Source organism: Phocoena sinus, chromosome 8 (assembly GCF_008692025.1).
Source record: "Phocoena sinus isolate mPhoSin1 chromosome 8, mPhoSin1.pri, whole genome shotgun sequence".
NCBI classification, from domain to species: domain Eukaryota; kingdom Metazoa; phylum Chordata; class Mammalia; order Artiodactyla; family Phocoenidae; genus Phocoena; species Phocoena sinus.
This window is the reverse complement of record NC_045770.1, coordinates 93,825,427-93,841,281: the sequence shown is the minus strand read 5'-3', so window position 1 is coordinate 93,841,281 and position 15,855 is coordinate 93,825,427. Positions and strand designations below refer to the sequence as shown.

The 15,855-nt window shown below is 36.7% G+C and overlaps 1 protein-coding gene across 6 annotated transcripts in view; it reads right to left on the bottom strand.

Moving 5' to 3' along the window:
* TTC17 (tetratricopeptide repeat domain 17) overlaps positions 1-15,855 on the bottom strand; it is a 167,884-nt gene that overhangs the window by 140,542 nt on the left and 11,487 nt on the right. The gene's annotated exons all lie outside the window — the stretch shown is intronic.

Below are 15,855 nucleotides of genomic sequence, written 5' to 3'. Positions count from 1 at the left end.
AAAGTGAATATTCTGATTTGACTAGTCATGTAAGAAATATTCAAGAAGAGAAGTATTTGGAAATGAATGATAAAGTAAATTCCTTAAAATATATTTTATACCTATACTAATAAAAATAGATTGCTTTGTCTTGATAGCACATTCCATATCTGAACAGGTCTGGCGGCAATAAAAAGAAAAATACGAAAAGCATCTATTTTGCAGGCTATTTGCAGAAGCCGTAAATCAGAGATAATATAAAATAAGCTTGAGACTTACAGTTTACAATTCTTGTTTCTGAATCATAAACAAGCAACTATGTTGTTGAATATGTAGGAAAAATGAACCCTCATATGCTGGTAGCAGGCTTATAAACTTACTATTTGGAGGGTTCTTTGACAACATATATCAAAATTTTAAAAGTACATACCCTTTGACCTAGGAATATAAATTCTAGGAAACTATTCTATAGGCATTCTTTAAATGGGCAAAGATATATACAAGGCTGCTCACTATATTACCTTTAGCTGCAAAAAACAAACAAACAAAAGACCCAACAAACCAAAGTCCAGCAATGAGGGAACAGAGAAAGCCACTGTCCAGTGGAATGGGATACAGAAAAATGAGATCTACTATCATGGAAAGATGTTCACAATGTATAATTTACTAAAAGTAATGAAGAATAATATGTATGCTATACTTTTTTTAAGAAATTACATTTTTATAGATATAGACGCATACATGTCTGTATATGCATAAAACTAAGTTGGTTTACAGTGATTTCTTTGGGGAAGTGGGATTAAGAAGAGAGGTACATTCGTATCTTTTACTTTATACACTTGTATTTATTTATTTATTTTTTTTTTAATTTTGTGGTACGCAGGCCTCTCACTGTTGTGGCCTCTCGCATTGTGGAGCACAGGCTCCGGACGCGCAGGCTCAGTGGCCAAGGCCCACAGGCCCAGCCGCTCTGCGGCACGTGGGATCCTCCCGGACCGGGGCACGAACCCATGTCCCCTGCACTGGCAGGTGGACTCTCAACCACTGCGCCACCAGGGAAGCCCTATACACTTGTATATTTTTAAATTGTGTATAATACACACATAATATGTTTATAATAAGGAAAAAACAACACATACACACACACGGGGTTTTTTGAATTTCAAGAAAATCTAAGACAGTGGCCTTGGAGTCTAAGAGATGAAATGAAGATCCTGCTATCCCTTAGTGTTAGACTGTCAAATTATAAACTAGCTCTTCAAGAAGTTCTACTTTGAGAAGAAACTACTGGGTTGGCCAAAAAGTTCATTCGGGGTTTTCCATAACATCTCTAAGAATCTTTCTATAATCTCTAAGAACTTGACATCAGCTCAATTAATTTTAGAACTAGCTTTTTAAGTGCAAAAGATAGCCTTGCTTAGACCTTGGTGAATGCAAGCCTATTTAAAAAACAAAAATTTAAAAAGAGGGAATGGGAATTCCCTGGTGGTCCAGTGGGTAGGACTTGGTGCTTTCACTTCCAGGGTGAGGGTTCAATCCCTGGTTGGGGAACTAAGATCCCACAAGCTGTGTGGCATGGCCAAGAGAATAAATAAATAAATATTTAAAAAGAGGGAATAAAAACAACATGAAATAAGTTCAATGGTTGCTTTAATAATATGCACAATAACACTGGGCGATGTTGGGTGACTGCATATAAAACTCATCTGTCTTTCCTCATTCTATCATCTCAGAGATGCCACAAGAAAAAGAGATGCTAGTCTGGACTAACTTCCACTCATACTTTCATTGCAATTGTCTGAACTACATAATCATCATTATGCAGTTATGGATAATTACAATCTCCCGTGGTCTCTCTTTAATGACAAAATCCCTTCAGTGCTTCCCCTGGCCTTCCTACTATACTGGAATTAACATTAAAACTACAGTCTGAACTTAAAAGGCACGAAAAATATAATAGCAAGGCCTATACTTGACCACTTGAGCTGTGAATCTCCTCTATCAAACAGTCAAACCTGGCAAAGGCCTACAAGCAAAACGCTAGGTGTTTCTCAATGAGATGTGGAAGCTTTTGCTTCTCTTTTCATTGTATCTCAGACATCGAGAGGTAGTGATTTAATACATCTCTCTTTATTTATTTATTTATTTATTATTATTTTTTGCGGTACGCGGGCCTCTCACCATTGTGGCCTCTCCCGTTGCAGAGCACAGGCTCCTAGCTGCTCCGCAGCATGTGGGATGTTCGCGGACCAGGGCACGAACCCGTGTCCCCTGCATCGGCAGGCAGACTCTCAACCACTGCGCCACCAGGGAAGCCCCATCTCTCTATACTTAAATGAAGCTTTTAGAAAAAAATTGGGGGAGGGAGAAGGAATGTGGGAGTATGACATTGCCATTCCAAAATACCCAACCAGTCTGATTACCTAACATTTGGAGAACTGCAAGAGGAATGACAGAATGAGACAAATGAAGATTTACATTAGATAAATACTTAATCTTAGCTTTAGATTAAAAAGATACTACATAACCAGCATGGGTCTGGCCCATATTCAGTTGTGAGGAAGTACTTTTCATTTCCTTGAAGCATTTAGTTCAACAAAGATACAGTAGCTAGAGAAGGTATAAAGATAAAATTATTAGCAGAAGGAAGGGATTCCACTGACAGTTTAACAGCTGTGTTTCTCTTTTTGACTTGGCAGCAAATGGCATAGATCTCTGCCAGATTAGGGTTGGTTGCAGAAGATTTATAGCCTGACACATATTTTTATTGAGATATTTTCAAGTTCTTAAATTGCAAGACTTTATGCTAATTATCTTTGGCAAACGCCAATCAGCTTGAAATTCTCTCCTTTCAAATACCTCTCCTCCTTAGAAGATTACGAAAGATGTCTGACATGTCTGCTAAGATGTTTGACAACTCTGTAAATGCTACAACATCCATTCAACTAATAAAAATTTATTAAGCCTCTATGAACCAGGCGCACTAGGAGTCCATATCTGGAGTGTATGTACTCCTATTTTATATACAATGTGAGAAGGAATGGTAATATCCCTTCAAAACCTTTAGCATTAAGAAGTGGCTGCTGTAAGTCCAAGGGCAAAGAGTGATAGAAATTACAGAGAGGTAGGTTAAAAATGATATAATGCATATACAAGATCTCAAAGCACTTTATGGCTTTTTCACAAAGGACAAACAAACTTCCATTGCTGCACAGCACAATAAATGGTGCTTATATGATCTGAATAAAAAAGAAAAAGTGAAATTATTTTCAATTTGCTGTACTTAAGGAGAGAAAGCATGAAATACATTTTAGAGCAAAATTTAAACTGCAGGGGAAAACTGATCATGTATTTGGAAATTAGCTATAATGGAATTCAACTATTCAAAATGATTCATTTTCTTAAGACTTCCAGGTAAACAAAGTTTCACTGTTATCATAGCAATTTATTTTAATAAAGAAAATGGCAAATTATGTAAGACAATTCAATTTTATTTTCCTTTTAATATATTATATAAGCACATGTACCCAATTGTATATAACAGTAAATATCTTACTCATATCAAGTTCATTTTCATATGCTGTCATCTCTAACCAAGATATTGGTAGTTCCTGCACTTCTAATCTGGAGTTCTACCTCTGTGAATTCAGTAAAATCACATGGTAATGGATGGAAATGTCACTATATAAAGGTAATGACTTCCCTGCCAAGTTAAACAAAGGCTGAACAAATTAAATTTAAAAAGCCAAACTAGGGAATTCCCTGGCAGTCCAGAGGTTAAGACTCTGAGCTTTCATTGCCGAGGGCATGGGTTCAATCCCTGGTCGGGGAACTAACATCCCACGAGACACACGGTGTGGCCAAAAAACCCACACCAAATATAAAATAATCAATCTAACGAAATACATATTTTTTGAGTTTTACAAAATCAATCACTTTCCACTGGTCCTTCATAGTAAGAAACTGAACTTTTCTATTGTAACATTAGTTCTACCCTTCATATGCAACTTATTCTTCACATATGATGAATATTTTTATCTGTTATTTTAAAAAAATGGTATCCAAATGAGTACATGAAAGCACTGTTAAGGGGGAACTCACTCTATTCCCATCAGCAATTTGAAACTGATTAATGAAATCTTATATTATGCCATAATCATTAAAAAAGAATTTCCCTTAGGTTGAAAATGTGATGGAATATTTAAATCTTTTATTCAGAGTTTTAGTTTATTTAAATATTGAGACAATACGATGGAAAACATAAATAAAAATATTCAAAGCAACCAAGGTTTCACCTCTACCTTAAACGACCCCACTTAGTATTTACAGTTTTTCCTATCCAGTACCTGCAATCTCCTTCTTGTGGCAAAATACCTGCTTTGCTTGGCTGGAAGCAACCTTCCCCACATGGGAAGCCTGATCAGTGGATTGCTTCCCCTTGGTATCTTGGTGATTATTTCTGAGAAGGGACATTAACCAAGTAGCTTATACTAAAGAGTCCCTAATCAAGAACTTTTATTTGAGCTATTGGGGAATAGCCATCTTGTACCCACAGTGGGCCTGAGAATGGGGTAAAAGAAGTAAACAAATGAAGACAGAGAAAAACCTATCCTGGTTATACTGTTTGAGTCCTGTATCAAGCTGTATCTGTAGCACTTAGAATTTGTCCAGAGGGGAGGAGCAGTGCCTGGACCCTGCGCTCACTGAGCGCCCTCCAAGGAAACCTACACACCCACTGGACCAACCTTAGCCACTGGGGAAAGACACCAAAAACAACGGGAACTACGAACTTGCAGTCTGTAAAAAGGAGACCCCCAAAAAAGTAAGATAAGCAAAATGAAAAGACAGAAAAGCACACAGCAGATGAAGGAGCAAGGTAAAAACCCACCAGACCTAACAAATGAAGAGGAAATAGGCAGTCTACCTGAAAAAGAATTCAGAATAATGATAGTAAAGATGATCCAAAATCTTGGAAATAGAATAGACAAAATGCAAGAAACATTTAACAAGGACCTAGAAGGACTAAGGAGGAAACAAGCAATGATGAACAACACAATAAATGAAATTAAAAATACTCTAAAAGGGATCAATAGCAGAATAACTGAGGCAGAAGAACAGATAAGTGACCTGGAAGATAAAATAGTGGAAATAACTACTGCAGAGCAGAATAAAGAAAAAAGAATGAAAAGAACTGAGGGCAGTCTCAGAGAGGACTGGGACAATGTTAAACACAGCAACATTCGAATTATAGGGGTCCCAGAAGAAGAAGAGAAAAAGAAAGGGACAGAGAAAATATCTGAAGAGATTATAGTTGAAAACTTATCTAATATGGGAAAGGAAATAGTTAATCAAGTCCAGGAAGCACAGAGAGTCCCATACAGGATAAATCCAAGGAGAAACATGCTGAGACACATATTAATCAAACTATCAAAAATTAAATACAAAGAAAACATATTAAAAGCAGCAAGAGAAAAACAACAAATAACACACAAGGGAATCCCCATAAGGTTAACAGCTAATCTTTCAGCAGAAACTCTGCAAGCCAGAAGGGAGTGGCAGTACATATTTAAAGTGATGAAGGAGAAAAACCTACAACCTTGCTCTACCCAGCAAGGATCTCATTCAGATTTGATGGAGAAATTAAAACCTTTACAGACAAACAAAAGCTGAGAGAGTTCAGCACCACCAAACCAGCTTTACAACAAATGCTAAAGGAACTTCTCTAGGCAGGAAACGCAAGAGAAGGAAAAGACCTACAATAACAAACCCAAAACAATTAAGAAAATGGGAATAGGAACATACATATCAATAATTACCTTAAATGTAAATGGATTAAATGCTCCCACCAAAAAACACAGACTGGCTGGATGGATACAAAAACAAGACCCATACATATGCTGTCTACAAGAGACCTAGGGACACATACAGACTGAAAGTGAGGGGATGGAAAAAGATATTCCATGCAAATGGAAATCAACAGAAAGCTGGAGTAGCAATTCTCATATCAGACAAAATAGACTTTAAAATAAAGACTATTACAAGAGACAAAAAAGGACACTAATGATCAAGGGATTGATCCAAGAAGATATAACAACTGTAAATATTTATGCACCCAACAATAGGAGCACCTCAATACATAAGGCAAATAAATACTAACAGCGATAAAGGGGAAATTGACAGTAACACAATCATAGTAGGGGACTTTAACACCACACTTTCACCAATGGACAGATCATCCAAAATGAAAATAAATAAGGAAACACAAGCTTTAAATGATACATTAAACAAGATGGACTTAATCGATATTTATAGGACATTCCATCCAAAACAACAGAATACACATTTTTCTCAAGTGCTCAGGGAACATACTCCAGGATAGAACATATCTTGGGTCACAAATCTAGCCTTGGTAAATTTAAGAAAATTGAAATCGTATCAAGTACCTTTTCTGACCAGAAGGCTATGAGACTAGCTAGATATCAATTGCAGGAAAAGATCTGTAAAAAATACAAACACATGGAGGCTAAACAATACACTACTTAATAACAAAGTGATCACTGAAGAAACCAAAGAGGAAAGCAAAAAATACCCAGAAACAAATGACAATGGAGACACGACAACCCAAAACCTATGGGATGCAGCAAAAGCAGTTCTAAGAGGAAAGTTTATAGAAATACAATCCTACCTTAAGAAACAGGAAACATCTCAAATAAACAACCTAACCTGCACCTAAAGCAATTAGAGAAAGAAGAACAAAAAAAAACACCCAAAGTTAGCAGAAGGAAAAAAATCGTAAAGATCAGATCAGAAATAAATGAAAAAGAAATGAAGGAAACGATAGCAAAGATCAATGAAACTAAAAGATGGTTGTTTGAGAAGATAAACAAAATTGACAAACCATTAGCCAGACTCATCAAGAAAAAACAGGAGAAGACTCAAATCAATAGTATTAGAAATGAAAAAGAAGAAGTAACAAATGACACTGCAGAAATACAAAGGATCATGAGAGATTAATACAAGCAACTCTATGCCAATAAAATGGACAACCTGGAAGAAATGGACAAATTCTTAGAAATGCACAATCGGCCAAGACTGAACCAGGAAGAAATAGAAAATACGAATATACCAATCACAAGCACTGAAATTGAAACTGTGATTAAAAATCTTCCAACAAACAAAAGCCCAGGACCAGATGGCTCCACAAGTGAATTCTATCAAACCTTTAAAGAGCTAACACCTATGCTTCTCAAACTCTTCCAAAATATAGCAGAGGGAGGAACACTCCCAAACTCATTCTACGAGGCCACCATTACTGTGATATCAAAACCAGACAAAGATGTCACAAACAAAGAAAACTACAGGCCAATATCACTGATGAACATAGATGCAAAACTCCTCAACAAAATACTAGCAAACAGAATCTAACAGGACATTAAAAGGATCATACACCATGATGAAGTGGGGTTTATTCCAGGAATGCAAGGATTCTTCAATATATGCAAATCAATCAAAGTGATACACCATATTAACAAACTGAAGGAGAAAAACCATATGATCATCTCAATAGATGCAGAGAAAGCTTTCGACAAAATTTAACACCCATTTATGATAAAAACCCTCAAGAAAGTAGGCATAGAGGGAACTTACCTCAACATAATACAGGCCATATTTGACAAACCCACAGCCAACATCGTCCTCAGTGGTGAAAAACTGAAACTATTTCCACTAAGATCAGGAACAAGACAAGGTTGCCCACTCTCACCACTCTTATTCAACATAGTTTTGGAAGTTTTAGCCTTAGCAATCAGAGAAGAAAAAGAAATAAAAGGAATCCAAATCGGAAAAGAAGAAGTAAAGCTGTCACTGTTTGCAGAGACATGATACTACACATAGAGAATCCTAAAGATGCTACCAGAAAACTACTAGAGCTAATCAAAGAATTTGGTAAAGTAGCAGGATACAAAATTAATGCACAGAAATCTCTGGCATTCTTAAACACTAATGATGAAAAATCTGAAAGTGAAATTAAGAAAACACTCCCATTTACCATTGCAACAAAAAGAATAAAATATCTAGGAATAAACCTACCTAAGGAGACAAAAGTCCTGTATGCAGAAAATTATAAGACACTGATGAAAGAAATTAAAGATGATACAAATAGATGGAGAGATATACCATGTTCTTGGATTGGAAGAATCAACATTGTGAAAATGACTCTACTACCCAAAGCAATCTACAGATTCAATGCAGTCCCTAACAAACTACCACTGGCATTTTTCACAGAACTAGAACAAAAAATTTCACAATTTGTATGGAAACACAAAAGACCCCGAATAGCCAAAGCAATCTTGACAATGAAAAATGGAGCTGGAGGAATCAGGTTCCCTGACTTCAGACTATACTACAAAGCTACAGTGATCAAGACAGTATGGTAGTGGCACAAAAACAGAAAGATAGATCAATGGAACAGGATAGAAAGCCCAGAGATAAACCCACACTCTTATGGGCACCTTATCTTTGATAAAGGAGGCAAGAATATCCAGCAGAGAAAAGACAGCCTCTTCAATAAGTGGTGCTGGGAAAACTGGACAGCTACATGTAAAAGTATGAAATTAGAACACTCCCTAACACCATACACAAAAATAAACTCAAAATGGATTAAAGACCTAAATGTAAGGCCAGAAACTATCAAACTCTTAGAGGAAAACATAGGCAGAACACTCTATGACAAAAATCACAGCAAGATCCTTTTTGACCCACCTCCTAGAGAAATGGAAATAAAAATAAAAATAAACAAATAAGACCTAATGAAACTTCAAAGCTTTTGCACAGCAAAGGAAACCATAAACAAGACCAAAAGACAACACTCAGAATGGGAGAAAATAATTGCAAATGAAGCAACTGACAAAGGATTAATCTCCAAAATTTACAAGCAGCTCAATAACAAAGAACCCAATCCAAAAATGGGCAGAAGACCTAAACAGACATTTCTCCAAAGAAGATATACAGATTGCCAACAAACACATGAAAGAATGCTCAACATCATTAATCATCAGAGAAATGCAAATCAAAACTACAATGAGATATCATCCTCACACCAGTCAGAATGGCCATCACCAAAACATCTAGAAACAATAAATGCTGGAGAAGGTGTGGCGAAAAGGGAACACTCTTGCAGTGTTGGTGGGAATGTAAATTGATACAGCCACTATGGAGAACAGTATGGAGGTTCCTTAAAAAACTACAAACAGAACTACCATACGACCCAGCAATCCCACTACTGGGCATATACCCTGAGAAAACCATAATTCAAAAAGAGTCATGTACCAAAACGTTCGTTGCAGCTCTATTTACAATAGCCAGGACATGGAAGCAACCTAAGTGTCCATCAACAGATGAATGGATAAAGATGTAGCACATGTATACAATGGAATATTACTCAGCCGTAAAAAGAAACAAAATTGAGTTTTTTGTAGTTATTTGTAGTGAGTCTGTCATACAGAGTGAAGTAAGTCAGAAAGAGAAAAACAAATATCGTATGCTAACACATCTATATGGAATCTAAAATAATAAAAAAAAAAAAGGTCATAAAGAACCTAGGGGTAAGATGGGAATAAAGACCCAGACCTACTAGAGCATGGAACTGAGGATATGGGGAGGGGGAAGAGTAAGCTGTGACAAAGTGACAGAGTGGCATGGACATATGTACAGTACCAAACATAAAATAGATAGCTAGTGAGAAGTAGCCGCATAGCACAGGGAGATCAGCTAGGTGGTTTGTGACCACCTAGAGGGGTGGGATAGGGAGGGTGGGAGGGAGGGAGACACAAGAGGGCAGAGATATGGGAACATATGTATATGTATAACTGATTCACTTTGTTATAAAGCAGAAACAAACACACCGTTGTAAAGCAATTATACTCCAATAAAGATGTTTAAAAAAAAAAAAAGAATTTGTCCAAACATTCCAATGAAAATTTTCAAAACTGAAAGTCTTAATGCTATTGATAAACCGCTGTCTAATTTTCTTGAGATCCCCTGTCTAGGGTATCTTCTTTTTTTTAATTAATTCATTAATTGAATAATTTATTTTTTGGCTGTGTCGGGTCTTAGTTGTGGCACGCAGGCTCCAGAGCGTGTGGATTCTGTAGTTGCAGCTCGCGGGCTTAGTTGCCCCATGGCATTATGGGATCTTAGTTCCCTGACAAGGATCGAACTGGCATCCCCTGCATTGCAAGATGGATTTTTAACCACTGGACCACCAGGGAAGTCCCTGCTTAGGGTATCTTCTTATCCTTTTGGCTCTTTTATGAGCCTCTGTACCTTTGCACATGCTAATTCTTCTACTTGGAATGCATTTCTCTTCTTATGCGTTTGATGAAAGCCAAATGACTTGGCTCAAATGACATTTCTTTTCTGAAACCATCCTTCTCTTGAGCTTCCATAGTATTTTATACATATTTCAGTATTAGCATTTATTACAGTGTTTAATTATTGTATGGCTATCTTTCCAAAAAAAAATTGGGGGCTTCCCTGGTGGTGCAGTTGTTGAGAGTCCGCCTGCCGATGCAGGGGACACGGGTTCGTGCCCCGGTCTGGGACGATCCCACATGCCGCGGAGCAGCTGGGCCCGTGAGCCATGGTTGCTGAGCCTGCACGTCCAGAGCCTGTGCTCCGCAATGGGAGAGGCCACAAAGGTGAGAGTCCCATGTACCGGAAAAAAAAAAAATTTTTTTTTTTTTGTATTCTTCTTTCTACCCTCAGTACTTAATGTGCTTCCAGGTACACAAAACATTGATGGTTGTTTGATGAAAGTGTCTGATATCACATTGTTAGATTCTCTATCTCCTAAGGCATTATGGCTCACTAATGACTATCTGGAAAGGAGGTAAAGAGGTTAAGCCACCAGGAATCAGGAAAAAATAAGTCCTTGACAGGACTTTGACCAGCTGTGTGACCTTAAGCAAATCACCTTCCCTGTCAGGGCTTCTGTTTCCTCATCTATAAACTGAGGGCACCCAACCCAAGGACTTCTAAAAATTCCTTATACTTTTCAAATCCTACCTCTATAAAAGATTTAACACTATTATAAAAGTATCACTTTTAACCAGCCTAACCTATGACACTGAAGTAATGTGATATTCAAATGAATGAATTTGTCACTCTTTCAATTTGCCCATATAAACCTGTACTCACTTTAGGCAAGGGACTACTTCCAAAGCTACAGTTAAAAGCTTCTTTTAAACAATCTGTCAAATTAAACCAAGGCTCCAATTAGCAGTGGCTACTTATTTCTGAGAGTTAAATTGTTCATTGTATCATAGACAAAGTTAGCCCTCTCTGTCCTTTCATTGCTTAATTCTAAGAAAGTTCAACTTAAAAATAAGCTTTTCTGATTTACAAGCTAAATATATGTTACTATAAAAACAAACACATTATAGACAATATAAAGAAGAAAGTTAAATTACTTGAAATCTCACTTTCAGATATATCTGCTGTCATATACATATATCATGTTAGGATAACTTCTCTGTATTTATCAATATATACATATATAGCTATGTAGATAAATATTTTTATAAAAATCAGATAATATATCTACTGTGTTGTATCCTTCCCCTCTCCATTCTTCCCTAAATTTTATCAGTCTTATTTCCCAGTAAATACAGATTTACATGATCATATTTAGTAGGTAATATTATATTAAAGTCATTTACCCAGGTCCCTACTAAAATTTATGCTTTTTTTAACAATATTGTTATGAATATCCTTACACTTAATTTTTTTGACAGCTGTCAAATTATTTCCTTCCCAGAACAAGAACTGTTAGGTTAAAGGGACTGCGCTTTTTTAAATTTATATTTTTTACTAGCTTTTCTCCAGAATAGTTGAATCAACTGAAATTCCTAACAACAATCACTGAGTTTCTATACAGTCTTAGGAACACAGAAAAACGTGAATATATTTTAATCTCTTTGTTGGTCATATATATTTCTTCTTTTGTGTACTTTTTTTTTTTTTTTTTTTTTTTTTGGGGAATGCGGGCCTCTCACTGTTGTGGCCTCTCCCGTTGCGGAGCACTGGCTCCGGACGCGCAGGCTCAGCGGCCATGGCTCATGGGCCCAGCTGCTCCGCGGCATGTGGGATCTTCCCGGACCGGGGCACGAACCCGTGTCCCCTGCATCGGCAGGCGGACTCTCAACCACTGCGCCACCAGGGAAGCCCTCTTTTGTGTACTTATAAGAAAATCTTTCTCTTTTTAAATCCATCTGACAGTTTATACATCATATTTTATGAATGGTGGTTTCTAGTTGGTGGGACTCCAGATGATTATTCTCTTCTGGTTTGTGTTTTCTGACTTCTTCTGCAGCGAACGTACACTTAAATTTACAAAGTATTTTTTTTTAAGTGCTATGAACAGGTCACCTTGTTAAAATGAAACTTTAGAGTGCTATGCAACATGCTTTATTGTATTTAAAAACAAATAAACAAACTGACAAGTATAAGCTCAGATCTGAGAAACAATCCTGCAGCTTTTCCTTATATACTCATAGAGAAAAAAATTCCTCTCACAGATACGGGTCCAGGCAAACACACAAAAAGGCAACATCTATTGTATTTTCTTGTTCCTTTCTCACCTCAAATTTTTACCCTTATCGCAAATCTAGTTCACTGCCATTTTCAAGTGATTGTCTAAGGAGCCCTTACCTTTGTGACCCCTGTCAGCCTAATACAGTGGCAAGCAAGATGAGTTTTACAGGGACAGAATGAGGGGGGCAGAAAAGTCTGTGGCCTTGACTTCGCATGCAACTCTCTCTTCAGGATTCAAGTCTAACTATCATGGACTTGCACCTTCTTCCAGGTTTAGAGAAGTGTTAAGTTCACAAAATACCAGTTCAGCCTCAGCTCTTACGAGGAACTTAGGTTGCTGGCTGTAATAATTGCCAAAACTTTAATATGTAACATAAACAGACCTTTTACTAGAAAAATTTAATTGTATCAGATCAATAAAACACTATTGTTATGAACTGTCAAGATTTGGAAATATTTTTATTAAAGATGACTTTTTCACTCTTAGAGCACTTGTATAGTATTTTAGTGAAAAGTTAAAAACCAGTCTCAATTTTATAGAATACCAAGTTACCAAACTAAAATTAAACTTTAAATAAACAAAAATGTTGAATCCTGACCATCACATGAATTTTTAATGTCCTTATATATTTTCTAAAGTTACCCTCAATTAGATTTTACTTTCTCATTTTCAGTTCTTGGAAGACGTAGTTGTAAATACTTAAACTCACATAAAATAATCCAGGAATCTGAAGTATATTATATAGCTATAATCTAGATTTGAACACATACAGTGTTGCAGCCAATTTTATTAGAACATTCATGTCAAATAATCACCATTTCCCCAACTGATTAGCAAATAAGTAACCATTTTCAACATGAATAACTAAGGAACAAGTTCTTATAAAAGTGTTATCAGTCTACATTTTATGATTTATGTTGCCAAGAAATATACAAATAACATAATGAATAAAGCAAACAGTTTACAACTTTACAAGGAAAGAAAATGAAACAGGACACCAGAGTCATGAATATTTCTCATTTGTGTACTTATGATATTCTTGTAAACATACACAGAAAAAATGTAGCTGTACAGTTAGAGTGGATTTATATTTAACTCAGAAGTAATTCTCATTCCAGCAGCAAATACTGAACACAGAACAATGGCCCGACAAAGATGTCTATGTCCTAAACTCCAGAACATGTGAATATGTTAGGTTACATGGCAAAAGGGAATTAGGTAGCTAGAGACTGGACCTTTGGGAAGTAAACAGATTTAGATGAGGTCATGAGGTTGGGGCCCTCCTGATGGGATTGGTGCTCCTGTAAGAGAAGATACCAGAGAGCTTGCTTTCTCTTTTTCTCTACCATGTGAGGACACAGCAAGATGCAATTGTCTGCAAGCCAAAAAGAGAGCCCTCACTAGAACCCGACCATGCTGGCTGGCACTCTGATCTTGTATTTCCAGCCTCCAGAACTGTGAGAAAATAAACATCGGTTCTTTAAATCACCAGTTTACGGCATTTTGTTACGGCAGCCCAAGCTAAGACAGATTTGTCAATCAAATGTTGGAAAAGGAACACTAAAATCAGTGCCAGGAATTAAACCTTAGTAACTTTATCATTATTCAGATGATGGCAAACTCAACAGCCAGTAAATTACTCTGCTATTTCATACTGGAAATCGCTGCTCTACAAGAGACAACTGAATAAAGTTCAACTTGATTAGTCATCAAAACACTGGTAGTATCAACTGTGGGGGAAAAGAAATCAGCTTGACTAATCTCTTTTATTGCAGTCCCAACAAGTGTGAAATAAATGTTAATGACAAAGGTTTAATTTTTTCTATGAAGATAAAAAAACTTAACTGAAGGTTCCTTTCTGTTCATATTTCTACTGATGATCACAACACTGTTTAGCTAAGGGCAATGGATGGAATAGAGGTCTTTTACTAGAATTGGATTATGAAAAATTTTTTGCACATTCCAAGCAATGCTGAGCATTTTCAAACACTCCTGATGCAGTCCTTTAGGAGAACAATTTAGTAAATCTAAGAAAATTAAATATATGCATTTTTAGAAACAGGAAATTCCAATTCAAAGAATTCATCTTACAGATACACTCAATACAGGCATAGAAGCATGCAAAGATGAATGTATTAGCACGTTTACTCTCTGCAACAATGTTTGCAACAGCAAAAACAGAGAAACAATCTAAATGTCTGCCACTAGGGAACTGGTTAAATAAACTACAGAACACCCATACAACCCAATACTATGCAATCTTAAGGGAGAAGAGGGTAGCTTTCTTATTTCTGATATGGACAGATGTCTAAGTTTTATGAAGTGGATAAAAGATAATGGTGAGACAAAATGTTTCCACTTGTGCGTTGAAAAATAAAGAACTATGGAGGCTTCCCTGGTGGCGCAGTGGCTGAGAGTCCGCCTGCCGATGCAGGGGACACGGGTTCGTGCCCTGGTCCGGGAAGATCCCACATGCCGCAGAGCGGCTGGGCCTGTGAGCCATGGTCGCTGAGCCTGCGCGTCCGGAGCTTGTGCTCCACAACGCGAGAGGCCACAACAGTGAGAGGCTTGCGTACCGCAAAAAAAAATAAAATAAAGAACTATGTATTTACAAATGCATAGAAACTTTTGGGAAGAATACACAAATAATTCTAGTTGTTTCCAGGAAGAAGGACTGTGGGTAGTTATGAAACTTTCACTTTTCATTTTATAGCATACTAAATAGTGTGAAAATTTTTTTCAACAATTATCATATAGTTTATAGTTTAATTCAATTTTAAAATAAAAAAACATTTTTAAAAGAAAAATTTTAATTTTTGATGAGTATTTGTTTTACAAATAAAACTACAGAAATATTTTTCTTTATGTAAGTAGCAATGCTTAGCACTGCAGAGAAGAGAACAGGGTTCAGAATCAGACCTGAGCTTGAGTTCACACTCTGCCACTTCCTACTTGCATGGCTTGGGCAAGGAGTTTAACTACATTCTGCCCAAATTTATTTGATAGAAGATCAATACCCACATCTTACTGAGTCTGTATGATGACCAAATGAGATAATGAACATGAAAACACTGGATAAAGTGTTCAGTGAATTACAGACATTAAATTGTTTTTATTACAATAAAAGTTACCTGTTGATATCCTAAATTAGAGTCACTTCCATGTATGACTGTATAAAACACAAACTCTACTAAGGCAGGGACTGTATCTCCCTCACAGCTGTATTTCAAGTACCTAACACAGAAAGCATCCAAGTATGTACTGAATGAGTGAGCTAAGCTTAC